The sequence below is a fragment of the Camelus ferus genome, chromosome 6 (assembly GCF_009834535.1).
Source record: "Camelus ferus isolate YT-003-E chromosome 6, BCGSAC_Cfer_1.0, whole genome shotgun sequence".
NCBI lineage: Eukaryota > Metazoa > Chordata > Mammalia > Artiodactyla > Camelidae > Camelus > Camelus ferus.
In genome coordinates this window covers 10,685,474-10,707,337 of record NC_045701.1, presented here as the reverse complement: position 1 = coordinate 10,707,337, position 21,864 = coordinate 10,685,474, and the positions used below count along the sequence as shown (strand labels likewise).

Sequence of the window (21,864 nt, the reverse complement as noted above, 5' to 3'; positions counted from 1 at the left end):
ACAGTGTGAAGTTTAAGGGTCATGGTGAGGCAGGAGGCAGTGTGGAAGGATGGCTCCCTTCACAATCATGTTGTATCTAGAGACTTGGGCAATGTGTCTACCCAGGCTGGAGATTTGGGAGATTCGGTAGAAAAACGTCATCTGCTTAGACTGGCTTAGATTTTTTTTTTCAGCTTGAGATAAGTTACTAGAAGTAAGAAACATTAACTCAACAGAAAGTAGAGAGAGAATAGAAACTGCTAAGGGAAGCTATTTTTCTCTATGGCCAGGGACCAAGGAGAGTTAGTAGGCAGATAATTTTGCACTTTGCTTATTTGGCAAAGCCAGATTCTCTCCAAGATACAGTTAGTGGAAGCAAAGTCCAGAGTGCTGGAAACTTAAGAGGAGATTAGATGGTTCTCAGGGGAAACTATCCTAAGAACTCCTTTCCGGGTTTTCCTTGCCTGGTGAAGTCTTCACTTACCTTCCCTGTAGAGCCCAACTACTGAAAAACATAGGATGGGGAAACCAGATTGGTTTTGTCTCTTCCAACTTTAGCTACTGTTTGTCTTTGCCCTGAGGAAATGCACAAAGTGGAGGCATTATGGCTTAAGGCTGGAGAGAAGGGTGGAGCCCTATGCTATGAGAGAGGACATCTCAGTGTTGGATATAGATGGAAAGCCTACTACATTTCTAAATAAATAAATTACTGGAAAACTGTTGACCAACCTAAGACGATATCCAGGCCCCTGAACTCCTTTTTAATAGAAAAATAGGCTCCCAAGTTAGTTTAGCCCCATAAACGAGTGCTCCCCATTGTCATTCTCAGATGTGACCCAGTGGACACTCTCTTCCCAGAGGAGAAAGCCAGAGTCAGCTACTTTGGCTGACCAAGGAATTCACTCCATTGCTGGGGTAAGGAGTGAGTTTTATACCTAGGAAGAAGGATGTGACCAATGCTGTTGGACAATGACTATTCTAAGCTGTTTGTTCCTCGTCTCTTTTCCACATAGGAATTTTTTTTAAAAACTTGTTAGTTAAGGTATCCTGACCTTTTTGCACAATTTTAGCTTAGGTTAAAATTATCATTTAGCCATAGGTTGCCGGTACACACAGATATTCTAGACCAACCTGAGAGCAATGCACTGTATTAGTCAGGGTTCTCCAGAGAAACCAAACCAAAGGGATATATAGAGATTTATTATGAGAGATTGGCTCACGTGACTATGGAGGCTTAGGAGTCCCAGAATCTGCTGTCTGCAAACTGGAGACCTAGGAAAGCCAGTGGTGAGGTTCCAGTCCAAACTCAAGGGTCTGAAGAGCTGGGGAGCCAGTGGTGCCAGTCCCAGTCCAAGCCCAAAGGCCTGAGAACTAGGAGCCCTGATATTCAAGGACAGGAGAAGATGGATGTCCCAGCTCAAGCAGAGAGAGCAAACATGCTCTTCCTCTGCCTTTGTGTTTTACTCAGGCCCTTAATGGATTGGATGACGCCCACCTGCAATGCTAAGGGAGCTCTTTACTCAGTCTACTGATTCAAATACTAATCTCTCCCAGAAACGCCCTCACAGATACACCCAGAAATAATGTTTTACCAACTATCTGGGAATACCTCAACCTAGTCAAATTGACACATAAAATTAGATGTCAAATGCACACAGCTGAGAGAACCTAGAGCTGGGTGCAATAAGTGGCACAGAGGCGGGGGAGGAAGGGAGCTTTGGGCACTGCACGGAAAAGCTGCACTATTGTGGGTGGGAGCACTTACGACATCACATGCACGGAAGGAAGAGTGTGTGTGTGGATACTGAACTGCAGGAAGATTATAGTGGAAAGCTATTGTTTTTGCCTGCTCTGCATCCCAATTTTCCTTTATGAAACCTTTCTCACCCATTGAGCAAAACAGTTCTAGAAGGGCTAAACCTATACTTCTCCAGCTCAGTTGGCATGTCACTCAGACCTAGTGTGTTAATTTATTCCATCTCCCTGGCTCAGTGAATGATTTAGGAAAGCTTATGCAATCCAAGTTAGATCAATAAATTCAACCACAGACTTTTGATGGAATTATTGGGGAAAAGACACACTCTCTACACAGGGACTGCTTGGATGATAGCAAGTAAATTTGTAGCTCTCAGAAATCAGCATGCCAACTTTTTGGGGAGAATGGTGGTTGGACAGAGGAAAGCAGAGAGAGAACAAGAGCTAATAAATACTCCCTTTGCTTAGCCATTTGGAGAAGGTGCAGTGGATGCTGGAGCCCAGCACTTTGTGAACACTCTGCCTTTGGAGAGGGAGTTTCCTTCCTTCCTCGCAGCTGAGCAGAAGCATGTGACCCAGGCCCCACCAGTCACCTTTATAAAACTTCCTTTGAGAAGACACTGATGTGAGGAAGAGAAGCCACGTAGAATCCATTTTTGCCAGTGTGAGGGGCACCACTGCCCCTTGGCCTTCAGAGGTGGCATTGCTAAGTTTCTGGTAACAGAGCTGCCAGCAGCATCTGCACCAGCAAAGCCCAGCTCCTGCTGGCACTGGAGAATGCAGCGCTGAGTGCGAGGAGCGGGTTGTGGAGGAAGCAGCGTGTCCTCGGGCTACTTCTAATGCCTTTTCTCGGCAGCGTCCTAGAAGTTCAGCCTTGAACCTAGCTCTCAAGTCCTTCTGGCAACTCTGTGACCTACCAAATATCCTTAAAGCCTTTTCTTTTCTGCTTAACCAATCAATTAGATTTCTGTCATTACCAGCTGAAACTTCTGGTACTAATATAACAACCAGTAAAAATCTGCTATATAGGTGATAAATGAATGACTGTTCTGTGAGTTCGGCATTATTACCCCATTTTACAGATGAAAAATAGGTCCAGTAATATTAAGTGCATCCTGCCCAAGGCCACACAGCTGGTAAATCCTGAAGCAGAGATTTGAGTTTTAGTCTCTTTTTTTTAATCCCCACAGTTCATGCTTTTTAGTATGCCATTTGAAACACGCTTTCAGAAATAATCTTGTGGCAGAGAGAGTAGATTGGCTTGCTCAGAATTCATCCCATTCTCCTCCTAGTGTGGTGCTAAAAATGAGATTTCCCAGACTCATTTGCAACTAGGAATATGATTTAGGCTCCACCAATTAGATGCACTTGTGTGAAAATTAAATTTACAACTGAGTCAAGTAGGAAGGAAGGAAGGGCTTCTGGCTGATGGCACAAATCAGGTACATATGGTTTGGGACCAACAATTGAGGCTACAACTTTCTGATTCTTGAATTTTGGCAAAAAGTCGTATGATCTTGGAACTGGTAGGCAGCACACAAGATTCTTGATTCCCCATCTTCCTGAATGTTGCAGAGACAGCTCTCTAAACAGGTCAGCTCTGGGTGGTGTCCTGGAAGTCACTCCTGGAGGGCCATCCTCGAGCCCACTCCTCCATCCCCTGTAACAGTGAGCATCTGATTCCCTGCATCCAATCCTTTTCTGCTTAAATAACTAGACTTTGGTTTCTATTTGCTTCTGAATCCTGCCTAATACAAGCATGTAGAGAGGTCAAGTACTGTATTTCCAAGCGGCAGTGCACAGAGATTCTTATGTTTTCTCAGAGTCACAATGAAGGGGGAAAAGAATGTACTTGACATGAATTGATACATAGAAGTAATAGGTACATTGGCCTTTCCAGTCTTGTCACATTTGTGTCTCAGGAAACTGAATGTATCAGTCAGGGTACAGGCAAGCACTACATGGCTCACTCAGACTCCTTCATTTGAGGAGGCTTGCATAAAGACTAACTTTCAAAGGAGGAGGAGGAGGAAATAGAGAACTACAAGGATTATGCAGTGCCTCTAGACCTGAAGTAGCAAGAGGAGGGAGCCTGTTATGAAATGAATGTTTGTGTCTCCCTCAAAAATCATATGTTGAAATTCCAACCCCCAGTGTAACAGTATTAGAAGGTGGGCCCTTTGGGGGTAATTAGATCATGAGGGTAGAGCCGCCAGTGAATGTGATCAGTGCCCTTACATAAGAGGCCCCAGAGAGCTCTCTAGCCCTTCCTCCACCACGTGGGGGATACAGCAAGAGGTCGGCAGTCTGCAGTCAGAAGTGAGGTCTCATCAGACACCATATCTACTGGCACCCTGATCTTAGACTTCCAGTCCCTAGAACTGTAAGAAACAAATTTCTGTTGTTTATAAGCTACTCAGTTTACGGCACTTTGTTACAGCAGCCCAAACTGACTAAGAGCCATTGTGGAAACCTGGAGACAGTGGCTAGCGAGGATGCCTTCCAGGAGCTGTGACCTTAGGTTGAGGGATGCAGCCAGCTCACGGCAACCTCATACTCTGCCCTCCTTTCCATCTCCTGCCCAGTCGCTAACCCACCTGGAAGTCAGAGGACAAGAGCCTGTGTTGTAATCCTTCAAGAACAGCCTCCCAGGGTGGAGAAAAATGAACAGTCCATTTGAGGAGCAAATGGGAGGTGCCCAGCACAACAAGCGAAAAATCAAGCACCCCTGTGTGGAAAGAGACCAGAGAGACTGTAGGATAAAGAGTGTTGGTGCTACTGAATTTTATAATGCTCACAGGTTGAGTTCATTCATTCTTTTTAAATACGAATACAATCTGCCTTATAGGATTTAAGGGCATTTTCCCCAGGTCAGCACAGAATGTCACAGAGTGTGAGAAGTGGAAGCATCTGAGAGATCTCGCTGAACACTTCTCATTTCATCGATGAGTAAACTAAGAGTTAGGAAAATGAGATAAATTCCTCCAATAGCCGAAAACATTGCAGAGCCAGAAGGCACACCCAAGTCTAATGATACTCAGTGAAGAACTATCTGCAACTAAAGTCCTTGTGGACACAATTTATGCCCATCGAAAAGGGCTAGGCTGGGATGTGGCTGCGGTCTCAGTCTCGAGGATCCCTATGCCTTGGTTTCATTTTTCTCTTCATTTTAAACATTTACCTGAGAAACTGAATTGCAAAGACACTTTTCCTAAAAATAACCAGAAGCTATGCAGGAAGAAATTAGCATAATGTATTTTATCTATAATTTACAGTGTGTAATCTAAAAATGTGCGACAAAGCAATGCTAGTAGTGCAGAGAAAACTCCCCTGGGATATTTGGTTCCATTTAAAAACACCTCAGTATGGGGGGATGTGGGAGCAGCAGCCTGTGACACACTTCCATCAGGGCAAAATGTTATTCCAGTGATTCACAGCAAGAGGCCTGACAAACACTGTGAGTCGATATAAAGGTTCTTGCCATCAGGATAAAATGAGAATTGCAGTGGGTGGTCCCATTCTAGCCTCATGTCTCCTTCTACTTCTGTCCTGGCTTAGGTGGTTGCCCTGGAAACAGTGGGGTGGCAAACAAAACCATGCGGAATAACTTTTAGGGAACCTTATGCATGAAGGCCTAATTTTTATTTGCTGCTGCCTTTTTTCTCTTCTTAAAGGGTGGCTCTTCCAAGGCGCTCATTCCCTGAGAGGGTGTGCTCTTCAGACTACCTTAAAAGCTAGTTCATTTTAAAGTCTTTGGCAAGGTCCATTTGGAGGGCTGGGCAGAGTTTGGTGGATAGCAGGGGAAAGGGGCTTTATTTCTCGCTATTCAGCTTTGGATCCCGACACAGATGGTCCTGATCTCCGCCTCCCCCACCTAGGAATTTTTCTAAAATGACACCCAAGTTTTTCTTGGCAGAAGTTATAATTCCTGGCAAACAGTTCACTGCAGCTCTAATTATGATGACAGCTTTAATGGAGAAGATAATCATATTAAATGGTTCTTATTCAGTTCCATGTGATGAATTAGTGATTACCATGAAATGTGTTAAGCAGCCAAAAATAAGGGGAAAGGATAATTTACCAAGCTACAAGTTGAGGTTTGAGCGATTCCAAAACTGGGTGGGAGATAGGACAAAATGACCTTTAAAGAGGAGATAATGATTCTAGTATCTTTCGTGGCCTATTTACTGATTAAGACACCTCTTTTGCCTGATGTCCCTGTTAAAGAAAACACTCATTCTGACACATGTTAAAATGGTGAAGAAGACGTTATTCAAGATCGTTACAGTAGAAGCTGACTCTACTGCAACAGGAGAGAGAGATGGGGCTCAACTCCCAACATACCAGGACAAGTGGGGATTTACAGCCAATGAGCAAAGTGAGGGAGTCAGTGTATTGAAAATCACTAAGAGGAGACATCAAGAGTCAGGGTATTCTACTACTCAGCCATACAAAAGAATAAAATAATGCCATTTGCAACAACATGGATCAACCTAGAGATTGTTATTCTAATTAAAGTAAGCCAGAAAGAGAAAGAAAAATACCACATGATATCACTCATATGTGGAATCTAAAAAAAAAAGAAAAAAGAGGACACTATGAATTCATCTACAAAACAGAAACAGACTTGCAGATATAGTAAACAATCTTATGGTTACCGGGGAAAGGGGGTGGGAAGGGATAAATTTGGGAGTTTGAGATTTGCAAATGTTAGCTACTATATATTAAAATAGATTAAAAGCAAAAAAAGCCAAGTTTCTTCTGTATAGCACAGGGAACTATATTCAATATCTTGTAATAACCTTTAATGAAAAAGAATATGAAAACGAATATATGTATGTATATGCATGACTGGGACATTGTGCTGTACACCAGAAATTGACACATTGTAACTGACTGTACTTCAATTAAAAAAAAAAAAAAAAGAGTACGGGCATTCTCTAAACTATATGAGACAAATGAACTTACTTACAAAACAGAAACAGACTCAGACAGAAAACAAACTTGTGGTTACCAAAAGGGAAAGGGCGGTAGAAGGATAAATTGGGAGTTTGGGGTTTGCAGATACTAACTACTATATATAAAATTGATAGCAAGGTCCTACTGTTTAGCACAGGGAACTATATTCAGTATCTTGTAATATCCTATAATGAAAAAGAATATGAAAAGGAATATATATATATATATATATATACAACTGAATCACTGTGTGTTGTACACTAGGAATTAATATAACATTGTAAATTAACTATACTTCAATTTAGAAAAATAGAGTGAGGGGATTCTTTTTTAATGGGATTCCTGCAAAAGGCAGGTGAAGGACTTACATATCAAAGGTGAGGGATGAGGGACTTGACCAGATACGGACAGTGATCAGATATCAATAATTGGGGACCTTTACTACTAAACTCACTCAGTAAGGATTCTTGTTAAAACTGGTCTAGGCATGTGAAGAGAAGACAAGACTACAATGGTAGCCTGAGAGCTTGCCAGCCCTTCCTCTTGTTCAAGGAAAGAAGAGACATTTTTCTGTCCTCTGAACAATATAAGTCCATTTCTTGTTCAAGCTCCTTCTGTTCATTAAGGACCAGCTGAACCATCTGTTGGGACTTGGTAGTAGAGGATATGATATTTACTGGATAGTGCAAATTATCAGGCATTTAATAAGGGGAATTTATATGAAAATAAAAAGAAAAGCAAATATTAATGGTTGAAGCAGACTATATTTCTGAGTTCAGAAATCAGAAGATTCCTTGATGTTGAGCTCAAAGGATCTTTAGATGGTGTAGAAAGAACAACAGTGGCAATCTGACAGATTTCCAGGTTTGCAATTTGAATATCATTGATGATGGCACAGACATCCATGTAACAGTCATGGTTATTTCCCAGAGCAAGCGTGGAACATGTGGAACATTCAGCACTCTTCCTGAGTGGCCACCACAGCAGCTCCAGGCATGAAGGTGGCCTGTCTTCCAACTTCAGCTTGCAAAGACAGCCAAGAGTTCCAATAAGGAAGTGGGCAGTCTGGTTTTGATTCTCAGTAACACCAACTTAGGAAAGTGAAAGAAAAATTGGAAATGACAAGTTGGAGAGTTGTAGCAAGATACTGGAGGAAACTGGAAGAATCTAGGATTTAGTAAGGACTGACAAAATGTGCAAGATGGCAGGATTCGGTCCAATTTACAAGTAGATAACAAACCTCAAAATTAATAAACAGGGCTACAGTTTGATAACCCACAAGGGTATGCTACAGTCTTCCACTGACACATGAGATTTCTCTCTACACCTACCCTTTTTTTCATTATTCTTAAGTCTGGTCTCATTCAATTTGGCCTATTATTTACATAAGTGCAACAAGAATAGTAACCAACCACATAGATCTCTGAAAGTTTGCTTTGCTGGAACTCTTCACAAGTAATCTCGAATTCGATTTTTAAAAAGTTTTCAAGGCTACGAAACCAAGCCAAGAACTTGCCACCATGTTTCATCTGTAGAACCTATATATTTGGGTGCATTTCTCTCTTCCCTAGGTCCCCAAAATATCCTAAACTTCCTGGGCTTGCCGGGAAGTGAACTTCCTTAGTCACCTCTAAGTTTTGGAACCCTGTAAACCAGGTACTAGCCCAGTTTTCCCAAAAGAACTTTGTAAGCGTTGGCTCCACATGAAGTCAACTTCAGTTTCATATATGATTCTAAGCATAATATTCTCAAATATGACATTCCAGTCAAAGCCTTGCTTATATAACCAATGTTTCCAATTATGTCTTGTTAGAGGAGGACAGATTCTTACTGAACTTACACAAATAATTATATTGCCATTAAAATGAGAATATTCAATAAGAGTTTCTGAATTCTGGAGGGATCAGACAGGGAAAAATGATAAATGTTTCACTTCTGTTTATAAAAGTATTATCTTCTAAATTGTTGTGAGTGATAACTTATGAGAAAAGGGAAATGGGTTCCCTAAATCCAGCAGCAGTATTCCAAACAAAGGCTATAATCATTGTCCATCAGTTCTTTCAGTCTCATGCAATTAATTCTTATTCTGCTTGGTTGTAGGTTAGCAGTTTTATGAACCCATCAGATTCTTTACTTGAGCTCTGGAAATCCTTTCTCAGTTGAATCCCATCAGAAGCCTGTATCCCAGAGACCTATCATAGTCCTTTCCATGGGTCTCAGAGACAATCTCTTCTTGTTCAAGATAAAGCACTCTGGCCAATAGCAGATTGCAAGTGCTTTTAAAGAAGAATCAGAGTTAAACAAAAACTATCTGTTGATGACAAAAGACTTAAAATGGCAGTGGTTAAAGATCTGATGACAATTCACTATAAAAATTATGCAGCTGACAAGGGAATTTGGTTATTTCTGTGGCATAAAACATTTAAAATAATAACTGGAATTATGACTGATAACATTACACCAGAATATGTCATATACAGTGAGGGCACTGATAAATCTGATACAATATCTTCAACACTTACACTAACAAAATTTTATTCATGCAACTATAACCTAGAGAAAGTTAAGGCATCTGATATTTGACAGTGCTTTTCATGCAATGAACATATCAAATAAACCAAATTGGTTTTTGGCCTCTCTCCTTTTACAAGATCAAAGAAAAAAATCCTTTGAGATTTTTCAAGTCATCTGAGAAAACTCAAACTCAGTTCAAAATGAATATTTTGCCCAGGATTTGATTCTGGGAAGGTAAAATTGTCCCAAATGTCAAAAGGTTTGAATACTTGGCTAAACACAATCCCAGGTTACTGTGAAACAATACTTAGCTATCTATTTAACCAAAGCAATAATAAAAAGAATTCAAAAGTAAATATAGGTGATAACATGACTATTTAAAAAAAGAGTTAGCTCCTTTAAAAGTGATAAGAACTGGTTGTCTTAAATAATTAAGGACATTATAAAGGTTAGTATAAAGCTCAGGAAATTATGATGATAGGACAGTATCCTTGTTTCCTAGGGGATGACTTATTGGGTAAAGAAAACTCTCTTACAATCTCTTATTAAGAGCAGACCAATAATCAAAAAAACTTTCTTATTTCGACAGAGAGAAAACCAAATTCTAGTTATACATCAAGGTACTTTTGAAATTAAAGTTTTTTTTTAAACCCTATAAATAAATTTATCCAACCTTAGCCAACTTTGACCACAGGAGATAAGATTCCTTTTCCAAAATTCCTTTCTTGCGAACCTTCTACAACTATTTATATCGGTTCAGATTTTGTCTTATATTTTCCTCCTTTACTTGATGACAAAAATACTATCTTGTTCCCTTAACAAAAACCCATCCTACATACGTTGTATACTTTTTTCTTATCAAAAATAAAATCTACTGTCCTTGCATACTTTTCATACAAAGTTGTATCCCTTGATCCTTATTGTTTCTAGTAGTTTTATTTACATATATTGATTATAACATTTAACCATTATTAGCCTTTTTAATTTTATTTTGGGGGGGAGGTAATTAGGTTTGTTTGTTTGTTTTTAGAGGAGGTATGGGGGATTGAACCCAGGACTCATGCATGCTAAGCATGTGCTCTACCACTTGAGCTATACCTTCCTCCACCTTTTTTTTTTTTTAAACAGAGCAAACTACAAAGTAAATAGTTGTGAATTGTCTGTCATATACCACCACTCTGCAGCAGACTAGTAAATTTTATGAATATATCCTCTCACAATTGTTATGGGTATGGGTTTCCTGATAGTGCAATTTTTCAGTGTGTCAAAAAGAAGATGTTTATTAAAAGACTCAAATATATTTAGCCTCTCTGTGCCATATAAAAATAAGAAGCCATACCATATGACCCAGCAATCCAACTCCTGGGCATCTATCCAGAGGGAACCTTAATTCACAAAGATAACTGCACCCCAATGTTCATAGCAGCACTATTTACAACAGCCAAGACATGGAAACCACCTAAATGTCCATTGACAGATGCCTGGATAAAGAAGCTGTAGTATATTTATACAATGGAATACTATTCAGCCTTAAAAAATGATAAAATAATGCCATTTGCAGCATCACGGATGTCCCTAGAGAATGTCATTCTAAGTGAAGTAAGCCAGAAAAAGAAAGAAAAATATCATATGATATCACTCATATGCGGAATCTAAAAAAAAAAAAAAGACAAATGAATTTATATATGAAACAAAACAGACTCACAGACATAGAATACAGACTTGTGGTTGCCAGCAGGGAGGAGGGTGGGAAAGGATAAACTGGGAGTTCGAGATTTGCAGATACTGACTGGTATATATAAAATAGATAAACAAGTTTATACTGGATAGCACAGGGAAATACATTCAATATCTTGTAGCAGCTTATGGTGAAAAAGAATATGAAAATGAATATATGTATATCCATGTATGACATTGTGCTGTACACCAGATCAGAAATTGACACAACATTGTAAACCTCAATAAAAAAATAAAAATAAGATAAAAATAAGAAGCCAAAAGTATATAAACTTAAACTTGTGCTTAGTAATTTAAGGTTTAGTAGTCTCCCCTTACTCTAATTAGAAGTGATCTAGATAGTCAATGACTATTACTTAGCACTTAACTCTAAGGTTGCAAGTTACAAAAAGATTTTGGAAACTATTTTTAGGCACATTATAACATTAAAGAAAGCTGGACATCATCTCGTTATTTCCCTGTTAACTATTTTTACAGCACATGCATGTTAGGCAAGTATCCAAAAAAATGACAAAAGCAAAGAAAGGTAAAAAAAAAATTAAATGCAAAATATATGTTAGTATTATACTTAATGCTGATAGCTCAGAAGACATAGCTGTTTTTATTAAGCCAATGATATTAAACTAGTCTTATTTACCTAAGATTTTCCTAAATCACATAAACTTGAAAAGCATTTGGGTTAGCTTCTATATTTCTGAGAATCTTAGGAATATTTAATATCTATAATAATTTATTTATCTCTAAGTCAATCAGAATAGAGCTCCTTTTTGAGATTTTATAAATTAATTTGGTAATATCTTCCAGAAGTAGAAAAATATCACATACATATAAAACATGCAGACATAAACATACAGACAGACGCAAATGTAGACCGTAAAGTTTCATTCTAAAATTTTAGCCATGAGTCAGGTAAACACAGTAATATAAAAACTCAGTGGTTTATATAAAATAGTTGGCTCTTACCTTTGCTCCACTTTATGTTTTTTATCCAAATTTTATTTCTGGGTAACAACAGTGACAGATGGAACAAGTTACGCTCATCTGCTCAATATGAGGGCTAAGGCTCTTTTTGTGGAGGAGATTTAAAGATACTCTTTTATCTTGATGTGCAGTTTCTTTTGGAGGGTCTCCAAGGCTCTTGAGAGTCCTCAGTGGGGACAGAGGACCTAAAGTTCAAGTGACTCTAAGGAAATGAGAGGCTGAAATGGGAAGGGAAAGTCTTGCAGGAGTGGACAGAGAGATGAAGGAAGTAGGGGCTTGGAGGCAGTTTTTATCAAATGATTCAAGGGAGCTGAAGGGAAGACTGAAGATAGTGAAAAAGGAGAAAGGAGGAATAGATGCAATCGTAAGGGAGAGGTCTTAAAGGAATCAGTTTGGGGAAGTCACTGAAGTTCTAAGTTATCCTTAGTAAAGCCATTCATACAAGAAAGGAGGTGGACATAGCTAGTGCTGCAGTGGTGGAGCTTATAGTCAGCAGGGGTATGAGAAGGGGGTTTCAGTCTACGCAAAGTCCCTGTGTTCTTAACTAGCAGTGCCTTGTAAACAAAGGGGCCTGGGACCTGGGACTCCAACCCTGCTTCCAGGGTAGAGGCCCCCCAAAAAGCCAAGAATTTTCCACTCAAGGGTCAGGGAGTATGTATCTTTACTCAAAAAGATCCAAGAAGACTCCCACCCAGGAAGATTCTTGCTTTGGTTGAAAGATACCTTTCAACCAAAGACTCCTGGGCCTCTAACCCAGCCTCAGAAAGTATACTCAGAGTCTTAAAAATCAAAGTCCGTTCTTCTCATGCTTCAACAGACTGCCGTCCAGAGCACTGGCTCAGGAATCGCACTTATCGATGAATCTTGAGTCACTCAGGAATGAAACAAAGGCTTCAAAAGTGCATACCTGGGGTTCTGGGTGAAATGTCCAGAGGTCCATGATGAATTTGATCCTGTCTGCATCACTGTTAAAGAAAAAAATTATTCAGACACTTACTAAATCGGTAAGAAAGACTTTATTCAGGACTATGGCAGTAAGAATACTGCAGTAGGGGAGAGATTGCAGCAAAGACAGCCAAGGATTTACAGCCAATGAACAGAGTGGGGGAGTCAATGGATGGAAGATTACTAAAAGGAGACATCAAAGGTAAGGGGCTTCTTACTACATCAACTTAATAGGATTCTTGCTGTATGTAGGCCAAGGTGATCAGATACCAAGAGTGGGAAATCAGAAATTTGATCAGACATTGAGGGTATTCAAGATATCAAAAATAGCAGGATTCTTACTAAACTGGCTTAGAAGGATTCTTGCTAACACTGGGCTAGACAGGCCAAAGACAGGACGTGGGTCAAGGTCGAGACCTAGCAGAGAAGAAGGCTCTGAGGATCCAGACTAAAGTTTGGTCAAGGAGAAGGTCTGTCACGTCCATCACTAGTACTACATACTTTTACAGAGAGTGACCCAGATACGAAAAGGTAAGAGTGGAAAGGAAGGAAGGAAGGAAAGGTTTGTAAAATTGCCTGCAAACTCAGGCACTCCTGAGTGCTGCCACATACTTGGGAGGTAGGAGATAAATTTGATCTTTTGAAACAGCCAAAAGGCTTTTAGGGCCAAGTCTTAAAAATAAGGAGGGGACCAATCCAACTGAGTAACACAGCTATGACTATAAAGCAATGAGCTGCTGGTTCCTGTGTACTTCATGAAGAGGGTGACCAAACAGCCCATTTTGCCTGGCACTCTCTCAGTTCCAGGACTGAAAATCTCTCCAGGAAAGTTTACCCAAGGCTGTCTCAGTTTTAAAACTGAAAGTCCTGGGAAACCCTTCAGTCCTGGACAAACTGAGACAGTTGGTAATCCTATTTGTAAAAAGAGCTCTGAAGGTACTTCCAAACAAGAAGTTCCCAAATAATTTGACTCATGGCACATGATGAGCTAGGTAAATGGCCTTCAATTTAAGAATTGTTAAAAAAAAAAAAATAGGAACTTAATTGACTTAGTCATGTATTATATATGAAAATAAATATTAATCCTAACTCCTAAACAAAATTTATACTGGGAAAAAAGATATTCAAATTTGCTATTCATTCATCTGTAAGCTACAATAAATGTAGTTACTATGTATAGTAACCAAAGTGTATGTTTGTGTGTGTGTGTGCACATGTGCGTGGTCTCCCATGGGAAAGCAATCTTCTCTAAATACTTATCCTCTTCTCTAAACCTTAATTCATCTGTCCTTTCACTCATTTTCCCAGGGGATGTGTTGTTCCTTTAGAAGGCTTTTTCCCCCAAGTCTGAAGATGCATGAAAAAGATTAAATGGCAAAATTTTGCTTAGAAAGTTCTGCTATTGCTGCTGCTGCTTTGCTCAATCAAAACACCTTATGGTGACATTACTTTACTCTTTTAAGATCTATTTTACACGTTCTTACATTTGTGTGAGGACCTCCCTCCCTAAGAAGCGGGGACCAGGCAGGCTGGGAGGAGACTGGGTAGCTAGGAGCCTGGGACATGGCTGAGGCTCACTGGAGATAAAGAGACGGAGATCCAAGAGGAAGCAACTTTGGGAGAGGCTGAATTTAAAACCACTTAATGCCGAAGTATCCAACTATGAGGAAAAACTGGGAAAGCCATTGAAAACATGCAAGTTAGAAATAGAGCATAGAAGTAGAAGCTTAAAATTTTTAAGGCTGTCTTCTTGATTTTTTTAATAGGGTGCCAGCAGCTTCAGCCTGTTGATGGTGAAAGTTTTAACCATGATTTGCTCCTCCTCCACTGCACACTCCACTAGATTGTGTCGTACAGTTTGCTGAAAAAACTTTACACGTGCAGGTGGATCCTGAATGGGGGAATTTCATGTGTCTGCTTCTCTAACTGGCATCCTTTCTAATGGGCAAAGTACCAGAGTTGGCTGTGACAATTCTGGGAATCCAGAACCTTTCGTAAGATAAGTTGGTTCTTCTAACTCAGTTGTCAGAGTAAACTGATGGGTTTCTGAGTTGAGAGCAGGGCCTCAGTAAGCTGGGCTTGTAGAAACTGGTGGAAACAGACTTCATCTTTACTTTTAGTAAGAAAGAAAGAGCAGCCAGAAGACCGTATGACAGTTTCCCATCATCACATTCACAAATTTTTGCCTTTCCTCCCATGATGACGGAATAACTGTCCTGTAGTGTGGATCCTCTTAGACATCATGACTTGAGCCCTGGATCCCCTCTTACTCAAAGACTTTCCGACATAGACTCTCTCCAGCATTTCCACATCTCCCCTATTAGAAAAATCCCATCAGCATATAAACATGCTATAATATCTCATATCTCAAAATAATCCTGTCCTCCCTGTAATCTATGGCCTCCTCCAAATACCCACACCTGCCTCTCCCGTCCACTTGCATCACCATTTCTAAAATGAGTTGTCAATTCTCAGTGTCTCCACTGCCTCACTTCATAGTCTCTTTTCAGTCTTCTCAAATCATGTTTTCCTCACTACACCTCTAGTGAAGCCACTCTTCTCAGGATTACCAACGAGCTCTATCTCTCCAAATCCTCTGAACAATTCCCAGGCCTCTCACTTGACCTCTCAGCAGCATTTGACTCAGTCAACTACTTGATCTCTCCGTCAACATACCACCTCGTTCTTCCTCCTTACATCCCTGGCTAGCTTCTTTGTCCACTAGCTCCTTCCTTTTATGCCCAATTTTTAAATTTTTTTAAACTGCTTCTGTTCTTAAATACATTCACTCACTTATCCAGTCCCGTGGCTTTAATTTCTGTCTCCCTGCCAATAACTCCCAGGTCCACACATTCTCCAGCTCTGACATATCCGCTGAGCTCCAGATTTAACATTAGATGTCTAATAAGCACTTCAAGCTCAACATTTTAAAGTAGAACTTGATCTCATATGTAAAACTCTAAACTCCAGAGGTGTTTGTTATCAGCACTCCAGGTGATGGTATCAGCAGGTGGGGCCTGTAGGAGATGTTTAAGCCTTGAGGATGGAACACTCATGAATAGGCTTAGTGCCTTTATAAAAGAGGTTCAGAGAGACCCCTAACTTCTGCCATGAGAGGATACAGCAAGAAGGCACTAGCTTTGAACCAGAAAGAGGGCCCTCACCAGAAGATGACCATGCTGGCACCATGATCTCAGACTTCCAGCCTCTGGAACCACGAGCAATAATTTTCTGTTGTGTGTAAGAAACTCAGTCTGTAGTATTTTGTTAGAGCAGCCAGAATGGACTAAGACAGTCCAGTAGCTCAGGATATCAACTTAAACCATTTTATTCTTCTTACTTAGATATAATAAAAATCCAATTGTGTCTGATTATCTATTGGCGATGGCTAAGGCGGCACTGGATGTCTTCAGAATTCCCAGCAAGATGATTTGCAGCATTGGTAATGTAGTCTTCCCTCAGGGTTCTATGGCTTCCAGGATTGAGTGCGAAATGGTAAACCCAAAGAGCTTCAAAAAGGTTACCTTGAAGCAAACTGAGCTTCTGAACCTATCTTAGTCACTCTAGCCTCTTTGACAAAGTGATTCTTGTTCCCAAGGAGGATAAGTAATTGAATTTTTCCAAAAGTCAATTTCCCAGAGAAGGAAACCCAAGGTGTGGAGGCATAAGGGCTGGGTCCTCGTGGGGTCTAATGTTTCCCATCTGTATGGTTGCAGACATTCATGTGGGCTGGACTGGGTCAGGTAGGTTAAGGGAAAGTTGGAAAAAATTAAGTAAGAATTATTGGAAGGTTCCATCTGCCTCTGTGCACCCCCTTAAATAAAAGCCCCCTTCCCTTTTGAGAATGTCAGTTATTATAACAGCCAAGGAGAAGAAATGTGCAATGAGTTTTGTAATAAATTCTAGGAATTGCTAAACATATTCGATGAGCCATGGTGATCCTAACTCTAGGATCATAAACCCTTGAAGTATAATGCAGGTATCTTGACTTTGAAGAATACAGTCCAGGAATTCCTCCATTTTCTTGGACATGTACTTTTCAGAATTGGCCTGCAGGTGGTGCTGTAGCCCACAGAGGACTGCATGGACAAAAGACTGATGGGATGTTGGAGGAAGGTAAGTGTATTAGGAATTTGTCCAGTTAGATCTGGCCTCCTTGAACCCAGATGTGGTTCATGCAGCACAAGAATATAAGTAGGGCACTGCACAGGCAAAATGACATCAAAATTTGCAAGACTGCCCCTCTTCCATTGATCTCCAGCTCTCAGACCAGTAGGCTGGAATATCTACAACCTCCTCCACACCCAAGCAGGTGATAAGAGAAAAACTGCCTTCCAGATAAGCACCGAATGACCTTCCTATGTGAGGTTGCTAGTGCCTTTGAAGAAAGGGCATCTATGAGTTAAGTGGACAATTCTGTCCTGATGCTGGCTCCTAGGCTCAATAGATCACGTCAGCATCCCTACCCCAACCCCTGCCATGTACTCCACCTCTGCTAAAGCTTATGAATATAGCTGCTGTTCATAAGTGGCTTGGCAAGAAGCCAAACATATTCATAGTGGAGTCACAAATTCATTCACTGTGCACTTACATGTGCAAAGAAAATGCAGCTTTATTTCTCCATAACTCATCTGCTCATCCATAGGAAACAGGGGAAAGGAACCCTAAATTTATCCCATTCAGTTAAACTTAGTTCAGTTTAGTAGTTCAGACCACTCTTTTATGTTAACTCTCTTTAATCTTTAATTTCTTTAGGGAAAATGTTAAGTATTTCTAATTTTCTCTCCATCTTCTCATTCTCCTTAAAGAAAGTGTCTGTGTGTTTTGGAGTCCATAAAAGTTTAGATGACCCATGACAGCAGGGATGGTATTATCTGGATCTTCACTGGTGGATAGTGGAGTGGCTGGATTTTCTGTTCTCTAGTAACCAGTGAAGTGAAGTTTTTCTGGTGTGGCTTTTTTAGATGAAGTACTACCTATCTCTGAAATGTGTACTTCTGGCCTTCTCAAAGTGCCTACTCGGCTAAGTCTTTGTTTTAACTAGAGCCCTCTGACATACCTCTGTGCTCCCAAGACCTCTGTGTCTCATCAGAACACATGGGACTTGCTAGGTCACTTGCACACCAGGTCATGCAGGTCCTGGAGGGATGGCTCAAGTTCATCTATCAACACACTTCCCACTACACCTCCTCACCAGCACTGCTTGCCAAGACTCTGGCCCCTAGCCTTGCCTCTTCTTTGTCTTCCTTATTTCTTCCATAGTCCCTTAGAACTGGAAGGGGCAGTCTTTAGGCAATTCATTTGTTCATGTAATGTCTCCCTCGTAGGCTACAGCAGTGAGCCTCATGGCCTAGCTTTCACAGGTGGAAAGAATATTTTCTCTAAACTTATGAAAAAAATGCTGATTTCAGTTTCCCCATCTAGTTCTAGATATGCCTTAAGTATGAATTTAGAAAATTCTGGACAAAGTCTAATTTTAATTCTTGATACAGAATCCATACAAAATATAATCAAAGCGCCAAAAGTCAGAAATTACTCTGTTGTTCTAGATCTACACACACTGCCCAATTTAACTTTAAATTGAAAATAACTAAAATTAATTAAAACTGAGAAATTCAGGTCCTCAGTTAGACTAGCCACATTTCAAGTTCTCAGTAGCCACGTGTGGCTAGTGGCCACTATACTGGACACAAATATACAGAACATTAACATCACTGCAGAAATTTCTATTGGACAGCTCTTCTAGAGCTGTACCTCTCCCTTTCCTGAAGCACTAAAATGCGTTTTTTAGATGGAAGAATCCCATTAGAATAAATTTTTCAGGATACGGCACTATATCTAAAAAACTAGTTTTAAATAATTACTCCTAATGGTTGTTGCCCTGGGCTCCTAAGAAACCGAGTTAATCAATAAGCCCCACCCACTTCTCCAAGGATAGGCAATGTTCTGTTTCTCCTGAAGAGCGGCTACATAGTGTGTACAGCCTAGTGCAAACTAAAAATTTTGAAATATTATTCAAAGGCTGTTTAAAATTTCAAGACAGCAATAGCAGAATATTAATCCAAGTACTGACTTTTCTGAGTGTGGGGCCCAGGGTAACTGCACAGGTCTCACGCCTATGAAGCTGTCTTTGTTGCAAGATAATCGGACCGGAAAGAGAAATCAAGGCAGATCTGTGGGCTCTCTGGGGTATTTACTCAGAGTGGCAATGCCAGGACCCGCAGCTGCACTCGAGGTGGCCAAGCTCAGAGGTTAACTCAGACAACTGCCCAGGGAATGCCTGTGGCTGGAGGGAGCCACCTAGCCAGAAGGAAGTGACAGGAAATATGGGCCCCCACATGTTGTATTGGAAAGCCCAATGCTGGAAGACCTGGGCATGCCAGCTGCTTCCAGCTGGGTATGTTTCCATCAAAGCCGGGAGCGTGCCCAGCCAGGAAGGCTGAGATCTGCAGGGCAATCATTTTAGAAACTGCTGGAGGACAGGGGAAAGGCAGTGCCACGGGAACTTCAGCACAGCCAAGGATGTCCGGTGTTCCCCCTTGGACTATGGACATAAACAGAGCATGGTGTTGAGGAGCTCCTGCCTGGGGTAGGGCTTACCTCCTCACTCTGAGAGGCAGGTGATTTGACGGACAGCCAGAAAAATAGCCACTCAGAACTTCAAAATGAGTCACCAATGCCAAGGAGCAAGACAGAGACAAAGGATCTACTTGTAAATTGACTCAACAGAAACTGAGGAAGACAGACAAAACCAAAAAAAGATCTGAGGTGGAAGATAAGACTTGGAACCTGTAAATATTCTGTAAGATAAGTAAATTAACTTCCACAGCTTTTCGGAGGATAACAGATTGGTATCTACACATGGAAATGCTGCTTAAAATGCAATGAAAATCAGTTTTTTAACAAACAGCTAAGTTCAAAAAGAAAGAAGAGGTTAAAGAATGAAGAGATAAAACAAAGCCACAATGGGTTCAGCCTGAGTTGACCCTCTGATTGATTTGATGGTCCAAATAGTTCTTGTTCAGGGTTTTCTTCAGAGCCTTGTCTCTCACAATGACGCCCAGCCTTGGGCAGAGAAGCCTGGCCCTGTGCCCAGCCCAGGCTCTTGGCCGCCTTCTTCAAGGTTCAAGTTCAGAAGCTGAATAAAGGATCACCCTGAGCTCCCCGAGATAGATTTTGGGAACCCAAGAGATGTCCTTGGATGAAGACCCTGAAAAGCTATCCCTGCCACGAAAAGAGAAGTAGAAAAGTCCAACCCCTTAGCTTGGGAAAGCAGTGTGAGAGCCTGTGGTTTTAATTCTCACAGGGGACTTTTTCATTTTAATCCTAGCCCTAAGCAGATAGCAAACTTCCAGGAGAAAGAAAAGGGGAGAATGAATTTTAAAAACTCAATCAACCTAATAGAAAGTAGAGAATAAACAAAAAGAATTAAAGTTAAAGAATGGTAAATAGAAAACACAATGTAAGTGGTAGAAATAAGTTCAATAGGCCAATAACCAAAGTACATACAGATATTAACATATTGAAATTCTTTATTAAAAGACAAAGATTCTCAGAAAGATTTTTAAAAATTCAATCATGTACTACTGCTTATAAGAGACACACTTAAAACATGATGACAGAGGGGTCATTATGTAAACAGATGGATAAAATGTACTAGAAAAATATTAATAAAAATTAAACTAATATAACAACATCAATATCAATTTTTAAAACTTTAAGGCAAACAAAATACAAGGGTAAGTAGAATAATTTATATTGAAGAAATAGTAATTTTGACACTCAAATATATATGTGTATGTGTGTATAAATCTATAATCATATTTATAGAAGCTGTAAACAACATAAGTAATCCTATACTCCAAATTGAAAGAAACACATTCTTTCTAGCACACACGAAATATTTTTTAAAAACTGACTATGTTAAAAAGCAAATTTCAAACAAATATCAATGACCCAAAATCACATAAAACATTTTTTATAACAACACAGTAAAGTTAGAAATAAATATAATAGTTACACTGACCTATTCATTTTAGAAACTTCTAAATAATTACAAAGTAAGGGAGAAAATTTTATGGAAATTACCAAATGTTTAGCATCGCTCAGTGCAAACACTAATACTAAAATGCATGGTATGCAATTTAAGTTGTATTTAAAAGGAAATTTAGAACGTCAAATGCATATAATAGAAGAGAAGGAAACATATAGAGAAAAGTCAATCAGAACAGAGAAAGCAGAAAGAAAGAAATAACAACAAAAAAGAAGAGAAATAGATGAAAGAGGGGAAAATCAATAAGGAATCAATAGATCCAAAAGCTAGCTCATTCAGAAGACTAATACAATAGATAAATCTAGCAAAACAAATTGAGGGGAAAAGAGAAAAAAGGTAGGAAAATAGGACATGACTATAAATAGAGTCAAGGTTTTTAAAAGCAATAGAGAATACAATGAATACCATTACTGACACTAATATAATTTTAACAACTTAATGAAATAGACAGTTCTCTAGAAATAAATCACTAAAACTGACTTGAAAAAGAAATGGCTATCTGTGCATTTATTTATACCTATTAAATGAACTAAATCTGTAATTTTTAAAAACTGTACCCATTAAAAAAGAACCATGCCAACCAAGTACTTACTCAAAGAGGTGAATCTTACCAAATCTTCAAGCTTATTTTCTATATTAGACAGACTTTTGCAACAAAGATAAACCTAGAAGAACCCCTTGCTTCATTGTATATGGTAAAGTGTATTTTTGATATCCAAACTGGACAGAGACAATTTGAGAAAATAGTTGGCTATTTTCACCTTTGAACACATGTGTACAGACACTTAGAATATTAGCTACATAAATGAAGCAATGCATTAAAAACACATCATAATAGAAAAGGCACAAGACAAATATAATAAAATGTAGAATCTGGGTGGTGGATATATGGGTGTTCACTGTACAGACCAACTTTTCTGTATGTTCGAATTTTTCATATT

At 39.7% G+C, this 21,864-nt stretch overlaps 1 protein-coding gene across 1 annotated transcript in view; it reads right to left on the bottom strand.

Annotated features, from left to right (window-relative positions):
* ZNF280D (zinc finger protein 280D) overlaps positions 1-21,864 on the bottom strand; it is a 248,542-nt gene that overhangs the window by 175,735 nt on the left and 50,943 nt on the right. The window contains exon 2 of the mRNA XM_032481101.1: positions 12,833-12,890. The gene's annotated coding sequence lies outside the window, so the exon portion shown is untranslated. The remainder of the gene's footprint in view (positions 1-12,832; positions 12,891-21,864) is intronic.